At 45.3% G+C, this 10,019-nt stretch overlaps 1 pseudogene; it reads right to left on the bottom strand.

Moving 5' to 3' along the window:
- On the bottom strand, positions 8,536 to 9,662 carry Gm2059 (predicted gene 2059; annotated as a pseudogene).

Here is a 10,019-nt window from a genome sequence, read left to right as displayed (position 1 = left end):
TGAAGATGACAATGGAAGCACACACGTTTGATCTCAGCACTCAGGAGGCAGAGGCAGGTGGATCTCCAACATGGTCTACAAACATAGTTCAAAAAAAGAAAGAAAAAAGAAAAAGAAAGAAAGAGAGAAAGAAAGAAGGAAAAAGGAAAGATGGATGACTCCTAAGTGCTACTGATTTGAGAGTGAATACAACTCTTTTTCATTGCAGATGATTATAATGTTGCCTTAATATATTCTGTATTAGTACAGAATTATTTTGAACTGAAGATAATAAACCCCCCAAAACTCTGTGTCCTCCCTCCCTCCCTCCCTCCCTCCCTCCCTCCCTCCCTCCTTCCCTCCCTCCCTTTCTTCCTCCCTCATGTGCCACAAAGCAGACTATCATAGTTTATAGAAGTATTAGATCTTTCCAAACCCAGAGAAAGACCCTAAGGAGTCTTTTATTTTAATTATTTTATCTTAGGTGTTTGGGTGTTTTACTTACATGTATGTCTGTGTACCACATTAGTACCCGATTTTCAAGGAGGCTCGAAGAGAGTATTAGATCCCCTAGAACTGGAGTTACAGATGATTGTAAACTGACATGTGGGTGCTGGGAATCGAACCTAGATCCTCTGCCTTCTGAGTGCTGGGATTAAAGTCAGACTTCACCAGGCCCAGTTTCGTTTGTTTTTATTGTTGTTGCTTGATTCCCAGCCAGGGAGCCTAGGAGGCAAAGGGAAATGGTTTCTAGACCAAACCACTCTGATAGAGTTTCTTAAAGCTCTAATCACACACCTTCTGCCCAAACAGGGACACAGAGTGTGGAGACTGTCCAAAGTTGTTCATGACATCTTTATCTGTCATAGCCCCACAGTGACATAACATATATGTTCCTCAGCAGGTCACTGGATAAACATGAATACTATAAATAGAAATGACTACTGACTAACACATCAACACCCAAGTATTCAAGATAGCTATGCCTGATAAAGACAAAAAGATCCCAGCACTCTGGAGGCAGAGTCAGGCTGGCCTTGAACACACAGCAAGTTTCAGGATAGCCAGGGCTACAAAGAGAGACCCTGTGTCAAAAAATTCCCGAAAGGGGGTAGGGAACTTGCTCCATAATTCCATTTAGATAAGAACGTGTATGAAATATATATATATATATATATATATATATATATATATATATATATATATATAATGAGCATAAGATAATGCATATATAACATATAATAAACCAACATAAAAATAGAAAATGCCAAGTAAGTTAATCAGATAGGGTGTCACCTGGTATAAGGCAGGGCTCACCAAGGTAAGAAAACCTTGAGGAGTGATGACTGTGCTCAGAACCCTGGTGGCTGAATGATTACACAGAGTTTGGCCCTGAACTTACCAGGCTTTGTAAATATGTAACATTTGTTACAGCTCAGTTATAGCTCCATGAAGCTAGAGACTCAGCTGAAGCCTTCCTGCTCTTTCCTATCCTCAGTCATCTTATGGGGCCTGCCTTCCAGGTCCATGTGCCCCAGATACCCTACCCCATCCAGCTGTGAGCAATGCAGTACTGGGCAGCAAGATGGCATGGGCATCACCTTCCTTCCTTCCTTCCTTCCTTCCTTCCTTCCTTCCTTTCTTTCTTCCTTCCTTCCTTCCTTCCTTCCTTCCTTCCTTTCTTCCTTTCTTCCTTTCTTCCTTTCTTTTTCTTTTTTTTCTCGAGACAGGGTTTCTCTGTATAGCCCTGGCTGTCCTGGAACTCACTTTGTAGACCAGGCTGGCCTCAAACTCAGAAATCCACCTGCCTCTGACTCCCAAGTGATGGGATTAAAGGCATGTGCCACCACCTCCTGGCTTGGGCATCACCTTTCTAAGCCAGAGCTTACTGGTACCACATAGGCATTGTCTGCATACTTAATGTAGGAAGCTTGGAATGTGAGCTCAACTCCTAGCAGGAGGCCACACACCTAAAATTTGGAGCCAGATGTGCCTGGCCTCCTGCATATTCACAGCAACCCACTGGGCCTAAACAGTTATGGGTATAGATAGAGCTACACCCTTTTCAAATATCATCTGGCCTCCCTCAGCATCAGACAGGCTGAAGGTCTAGTGTTTGCATATCCAGACCACAAGGATCATATTGCCATATGGAACCCAGCTATAGCTCCAAAGTCCTGGCTCTACTTGGCTGTACTGAAGGAGGGACTACTAGGACAATGTAAACTGGCTAATAAAATGGACTTCAAGCAACAGTTGCCACTCAAATCGAGATCCCAACAAATAACCATGTGCACTTGAACCCCCTGAGCCTCTATTTCCTCATTTGACAAAATGTGAAGTAAAAACAGCATCCACTTAAGGGCATGTGGGGAGGGCTGGGTCAGTTAGGATCTGTAAGAAACTTGCAAGTGGGCATGGCTCAGGGGAAGAACAAAGGAAGTGTCCATTATGTCCATTATGGTCAGAGAGAGCCAGTTCCTCTTTCGCCCTTCCAGCCAGTGTTTCTCTAATGTAGAATTTCCAAAGCCTTCTGCACTAGGGTGGGGCAGTCACTAGTATCCGGCACAGCTTTGTCCTCCACCACAGTTATGAATATCAGCTTCCTTCTGTCCCTTTTCTTGAGTTTATCTGTCAAGATGGCTCAGTGGGTAAAGAGCAAGCCTGATTACTGAGTTTGCTCTCTCTGGAACCCATGCAAAGATGGACAGAGAGAACCAACTCCATAGAGTTGCCTTCTGACCTTCACGTGTTCAGAACCCCGGAGTAACCTTTCTTAGGCTGAGCTTTTAAGCACAAAGACCATGTTCTAGGTTGATACACTAAAGTTAACAAGAACAGTTAGCCAGAAGCAGAGCTACAGAAGCTAAAAAGCAAGGTAAGTACATTTTGAGACTTTCGCAGACCTATGGACTTGTGGTACTTGTTATCTACGTGCTGAGTTCCATGTTCTGGATGTCACTTCCATATGGACTAAGGAGTGTTAAGGCCTGGGGGCCTCTTATACTTCTATCCCACACAGAAAAGTAAACCTTTCTTGGGAAGTGATTTCAAATGTCCATACAAGCAGCAAGAAAACGAAAACAAATGAACAAATACCATCACCAAGGAATTTCTATACACATATCTTTTTGGGGGGTGAGGGGGGCAGAGGTTGTCAACACAGGGTTTCTCTGTGTAGTCCTGGCTCTCCTGGAACTCACTCAGTAGACCAGGCTGGCCTCAAACTCAGAAATCTGCCTGCCTTTGCCTCCCAAATCCTAAGATTAAAGGCATGTGCCACCACTGCCTGGTTTCTATACACCTTTTTATGGGTAGAGTTTTGTCCCATTTATTTGTGTTCCCCTTTGCCCCTCCCCTCACCAAAGAGTACACTGCAGACCACTTAAATTCTCTATCAAGTCATGCTCAGATGATAGTTTCTCCGCACTCCTGTACAACTGCAAACAACTGGTGTGGTTCATTATATTGTAAGTGGAGGCAAAGTGCCCTGGGTCCAGAGCTTTCAGCCCGGTCTGGGAGTTAAGTGATAGGATTGACTAGCAGAGAGAAAGTATGCAAGTGCATGTGACATCAACAGGGAGAGAGTATACACACGTGAGTGACTACGAATGAGTGTGAACAGGAACACTCAAGGAAGCAGAGACAGGAACATCTTGGAGCCAGGCGTGACTAAGCTGAGTGAGGCTAAGATGAAGGGGATCTGTAACAAGACAAGGAGGATTATCAGGAAGAAAGTGTCCACGGACCAGAACTCACAGAGAATCATTACCTTAACTCCTACTTCCTGACCTCCTGCTTTCCTCCTGGCCTGTGAGTGGCTTCCTCCATGTGGAAGCTGGATTTCCTGTCTTTGTTTTGCGGTTTGTTTTGATACATAAAGTTTTGAAAAGGGGTTTTGCTTTGTAGACCAGGCTGGCTTAGTTCTCACCCTCTAACCCAAAAGCCTTGAACTTACTAACTTGTCTTCTGCCTTAGACTCCAGACTCCCAAACACTAAGGTTACAGGTGTGAGCCAACATGCCTTGCCTTGTTTGTTTTTTTAACTAAGCTTTTTATTATTTATTAGTGGTGGTGTCTTTAATTCCAGTGCACAGGAGATAGAGATAACTGAGTTCTAGGCCTGTAAGGGCTACATAATGAGAACCTGTCTTTTTTTTTTTTTTTTTTTCTTTAAGCCTTTAGCACAAAATAATCTTTGTGCCAAGAGCTGGGGAGATGGCTCACTGGGGTTAAATGTTTGTAGTACAAACCTGACCACCTGAGGTCAATTCCTGGAATCCTTGAAAAGGTAGAGATAATTGACTTCACAAAGTCATCCTCTAACCTTCATTCAATTGCCCTCCAAAACACACACACACACACACACACACACACACACACACCATTTTTACAATGCAGAAAGGCATACTTGGGGATGGTTATTTCAAACTAACTTATTAATATAAAGGCAAAGTATCTGGTAGCTTCGAGTTGATCTTCTTACAGTGGTTCTTTTTAAAGAGTCTGTAAACACACGTTATATAAACTATTTGCTTTATGCCCCTCTATAGTTCCCTGCCTTTAAGGGCTGTATCTGAACCTAAACTATCCCCCCCCCCCCCCGCCCACAGAGAGGACGTGCCACGCCAGCACGTCCGCTCTCCTTGCCAGGACTCCGCCCCTAAGGGTTCAGTCTGGAGCAACGGGAACCATGACTCAGCGAAAACAGACCTCGGGACCGTGACTCAGCGTCACACAGCCCCGGACCTTGACTCAGCAGAAAAGGCACAGCTCCGGATTCCTAATGGATTGCTTAAGACTGCCCTGGCTGCTGCTCCGTGGGAACAGCTTGCTCACTTCGCATGCTAGCCCCTGCTCCTCCGCGTCCTCTCCCCTGGAAGCTAGATGGGAGAAGTGATCTGGTGGACCCTGCCTACAGCTTCAGGATGGTGGGAACCAGCTGCTTTCACCGCTGGGAATTCAACAGGGTCAGTTACACACACACACACACACACACACACACACACACACACACACACACACACACACACACTTCTTTTCCTTAAAACTGTTAACAGATGGTCATGGTGGCACATGCCTTTAATCTCAGTACTTAGAGGAAAAGGCAAGTGAATCTTTGATTTCAAAGCCAGCCTGGTCTACAAAGTGACAAGGACAGCTAGGAAGGACTACACAGAGAAACTTTGTCTGGAAAAACAAGTAGACTAAAACGCTGCTCAGGAGCTGGAGAGGTGGCTCAGCAGTTGAGAGCACTGGCTGCTCTTCCAGAGGATGCAGGTTCAATTCCCAGCACCACGTAGCAGCTCACAATTGTCTGTAACTCCTGTTCCACGGGATCTGACACCCTCACACAGACATACTTGCAGTCAAATCACCACTGTACAGAAAATAAAAATAAATAAATCATTAAAAAGAAAACCGTACTTAACAGGGAGAACTCTGGAGAAATAGCACCTTGAAAGGAGAAGGAAGAATAAGTCATCAGCCTGGGACCTCAAGAGGCTGAGGGATAGAATGTATTGGGTGATACCTTTGTCTATGTTATGGATTTCTAGCAAGGAAAGTAAAGACTGATTAGATGAGACCTCGTTATATGTAGCCATGTGGCCGCCCAGGTGCGAGGAGCTGAGCATCACTGCCCTGTGTATATCAAACTCCGGCCACGAGAGGGGAATCGGGACCAAGACCTGGAGCCCGGTCATCCCTCAGAGCTTTTGCTCCCTCTGGGATGACGATGGAGCAGATTGAGGATATCACCCCATCCCCTCTGAAAGGAAGGGGAGTCATTGAGGTTGAACAGGACTTCTCAAGTTGATTTCTGTTAATAATTTGCTTTATGTAAGGTAAAAATGAAAAACAAAACTGCTCAACAAAGACTGATTTCCTTCCACTTATTTCTAACCGTGGCTTTTACATAAACATTTTAAGTACACTGTAAAGCATTCGCAAAGTTCATGTTCCATCTCCAGTAGACCAAAAAGGAAAACACTCCAACAAACAAAACACATTTCAGGCCCACTAGTTGTGAAAGTGACACCTGGTGGGGTTCAGGAGGAGTTGTCACCACACCCAGCCTGCCTCCAAACTTCTTATCTTTATACCCATCTCTCAGTTTTCACCATAGAAGCCTCTTTTTTGCAGGAGATGGAGATGAACACAGAGAGTACGGACAGGTTCCTGAGCAGAGAGTAAAAGATTGTGTGGTCAAAGGAGTCCACAGTGAAGGCTTCTGGAGCAGGAGACGGAGGCAGTGAGTTAGGCACATCCACACGGCAGGATCTTGTCTCAACCAGATAAATCACACACCAGAAGGAAGAAACAACCCTAAGCCTGGCTTTGAGTCCATTCATAATAAACCATGTGGTTAAACAGGACTTCCTGGGCTGGAGAGGTGGCTCAGCAGTTAAGAGCTCTGGCTGCTCTTCCAAAAGGACTCAGGTTCAAGTCCCAAAACTCACATGGTAGCTCACAACTGTGTGCAATTCCAGTTTCAGGGGATCTGACACCTTCACACAGACATACACGGAGACTGAGCACTAATGCCCATTAAAAAAAAAACAAAAAACAAGAAGCACAAGACTTCCTTTCCTCTTTTTTTTTTTTTTGTAGTTTTGTTTTGTTTTTTATCCCCCTTTGCCTCCCTCCCAGACAGGGTTTCTCTCTGTGTAGCCCCAGCTGTCCTGGAACTCCCTCTGTAGATCAAACTGAACTCAGCGATCCGCCTGGCTCTGGCTCTGGAGTGCTAGGACTACAGGAGCATGCCACCATCGATCGCTCCTCTTCTTACTGTACATTTATTTGTTGGGTGGCACAGTGACATGCATGTGGAGGTCAAAGGACAACTTGCTGAAGTTGCTTCTCCTTTTTGTCCATGTGGGTTCTGGGGACTAAAGTCATGTCACACTCAGTGGCAAGTACCTGTTGGCCCATCTTCCTTCTGTGGTGCCATAACTAGAAACCAAGACTTTGATTGGGGTCAGCAGTGACTTTAGCAGCCCAAAGAGAGTCCCAAGCCCTTTCCAGCCAGCCCCTGACAGACCCAGACCCAGACACGAGTGTATTAAAAAACAAACAAACCATGCTGTTTCCTGAGTCCCGCTCCAGTTCTGTGTCACCTGTTCCTCCTCTCTGTGCTTCCTCTTTCTTCCTCAGCCCCTCCTCACCACTCTAGTTACCCTCCCTTCCCCAGACACCTTTCAGCTTCCATGGGCAGGCAACCGTGTCAGGAGTGGGGATGCTTGCTATCATAAACACCATGTTTACAGGTGGGTCACCAGGCTCATAAAGCAGGGGGCAGAACTGGGGTCAGGATCAACCGCAAATGGTGTGAATGCTGTCACGTGATGTTGGTGAGAGGTGGGGACTATGGGGATCATTGTGTGTGTGTGTGTGTGTGAGCCTGGGGCTGTCCCTTCCTGTTTCCTAAGGGCTTCTGCTGGCTTCCCTGCACAGGTGAGCCCACCTTAATGCCCAATAGACTCCTGGGAGATGTTGGGGGGATTTGAATAGGTGTTGGGTGCCCCCATAGAGACTCTAGATCTTTCTGTTCCCAAATGAGTTACTTACTTCTAACTTATTTTTCTGCCAGTGAAATAAGTCAACTCAAGGCAGATTAAAATATATATAAATGCAGGTTTATTGGGAAACTGCTCTAGGGTGGGCACGTTCATTGGCCCCAAGGAAGGAGGCCAAGGAAGTAGCCATGGGAAGGGAGACAGAGGGGAGAGGAAAGAGAAAGAGAGAAAACGCTAGACTCAGCAGCAAAATTGAAGCAGAGATTTTCAACGTTGCAAGTCAGATGTCAACCTCAAGAAAAGGCAAAATATTCCTAGGACTTGAGAGGCAGAGGCAATCAGATCTCTGAGTTGAGGCCAGTTTGGTCTTCAGAGGGAGTTCCAGGACAGCCAAGGCTATACAGAGATATACCCTATCTTGGAAAAAAATTAAAATAACAGAGAGAGAGAGAGAACTGGCAGCAAGTTAGCACAAAACAATATGTTGTTTTGTTTTTGTTTGTTTGTTTGTTTTGAGACAGGGTTTCTCTGTATAGCCCTGGCTATCCTGGAACTTACTCTGTAGACCAGGCTGACTTTGAACTCAGAGATCCTATAACTCTGCCTCCCAAGTGCTGAGGTTAAAGGCATGCACCTCCACGGTCCTCAAAATAATGATTTTTATAGTTCCAAATCACAAAAAATTCTTACCCTCTTTCCCCCATAAACTGACGTTCCAGAGTGTGAGTGACAGTCTCTCCTGCTCATTATCCAGCATAGTCCCCATCTGAAATCCCCTTTCTTCCTGGGGCCCCAGTTCTCTACCTTCCTTTTAGAGGGCTCGCTTGTGTAGCATACTGTAACTTTTCAACTCTATCCAAAGCAAATAGCTTCCTGTTGCTGGGGATGCGAGCTCTAGTGCCCCTGCTACTGTTACTGATTGAAGAACTGTAAATGCACACCACCCTGAAAGCCAGAACGACTGATTTCCTACACCCTGATGGGACTCACATGCCTCTATCAAAAAAGTAGCTGGACTTCAGCTCCAATAGATTTTTTTTAAAGGTGTTTTAACAGTTTATTTTGAAGTCTCTTAAAAAAACAAAGTAAAAGACAATCTGAGAAAAAAATTGCACAGATGATACTCATTAAATAAGCATGATGACTAAATCAGACAGGGATATACTCTCTCCTGAAACTCCAGAAGTGAGTTCTGTGGTCCTGATGGTTCTTAGACTTCCAGAGTGGGGAGGGGAATCGTGGCAATTAAAGCTGCTGCCTTGTAATCATGTAAGTCTACAGTAGCAACCAAATGTTTCTTTTCTTCCCAAGAAACCAATTTCAATCTTCAAACTGTGCCTTGTCTTTTAAAGATAAGATGCTGGAAACTCGATGGGATGTGGTGGTCTTCCCTTCGTGAGCACAGCAAGTCCCCGGAATAAGATAGACACAACTGTCTGGTCCAGGTAGGCACGGGTGAGCAAGGACTGTAGATCCTTCTGCTTCAATGACTTTTCTGCATTAATCTTCTCATTTTCGACTATTCTCTCAACGCTGTCTGTGAGCCTGTACTCAGAGTTGTGGGAAGCCACATACGCCATTACAAGGTGGCGCTGGCTACCGCTGGCCACCTCGCATAAGTCTGGGTAAACAACCAATGTGTACATATGCAGTAAAGTTTTTCACCAAGTCACTGCCTGGCCTGGGTATGATAATAAGGCTCTGCAAGGTACTAAGAGAGAATAACCAATCAGATGAGAGACATGCAAATGAGGTATGATAATGAGGCTCAGTGAGGTACTGAGAGAGAATAACCAATCAGATGAGGAACATGCAAATGAGGTAGAATGCATAACTAATCCGGGTGTGAGACACGCCTCTCCTAGGCCTATATAAGCAGCACCAGTTCTGGGCTCCGGGTCTTCTTGCCTACGCAGTAAATGCTCTCCCAATAAACGTGTTGCAGAAGGATCCTATTGTGGCATCTGCTTTGCTGGCGAGTCGGGCGCTCACACACAGTGAGGGTTTTCTGCAACCTGTGTCTGTCCCTCCAGCATCTGCTCTGACTCCATGGCAGACCCTGCAAACTGCAATCAACCAGATACCAGTCTTCCCCAATGCTATTGGTTCCCTAAGCGCCCTGCATGGCGCTGCCGACTCCCAGGGCGAACCGCTTCAGCTGTAAGTACAACAGATTCTTGCCAAGGTCTCACGTAGTTCAGCTGGCCTTGAGAACCCTGAAAAGCCAAGAATGGCCTTGAGTTTCTTATCTTCCAGTCTCTATCAAAGCCAGGTCTGCATCCCTAGTCCCTATTTACAATCTCTAATAAAAACATTAGAAATTAGAAATTAGAAATCTTTCATATAAGATAATAGATTGAACTAAAGAACGAAACAAGCCGGTCGGTGGTGACACCTTTATTTTTTTTTTTGTTTTCTACTTTTTGGTTTTTCGAGTTGGAAGTCAGCCTGATCTACAGGACAGTCAGGGCTACATGGAGAAACCCTGTTTTGGAAAGGAAAGGAGGGAGGAAGGAGGGAGGA

Source organism: Mus musculus, chromosome 8 (genome assembly GCF_000001635.26).
Source record: "Mus musculus strain C57BL/6J chromosome 8, GRCm38.p6 C57BL/6J".
Lineage (NCBI taxonomy): Eukaryota > Metazoa > Chordata > Mammalia > Rodentia > Muridae > Mus > Mus musculus.
Note: the sequence above shows the minus strand (reverse complement) of the source record. Positions and strands in the feature narration are given on the sequence as shown.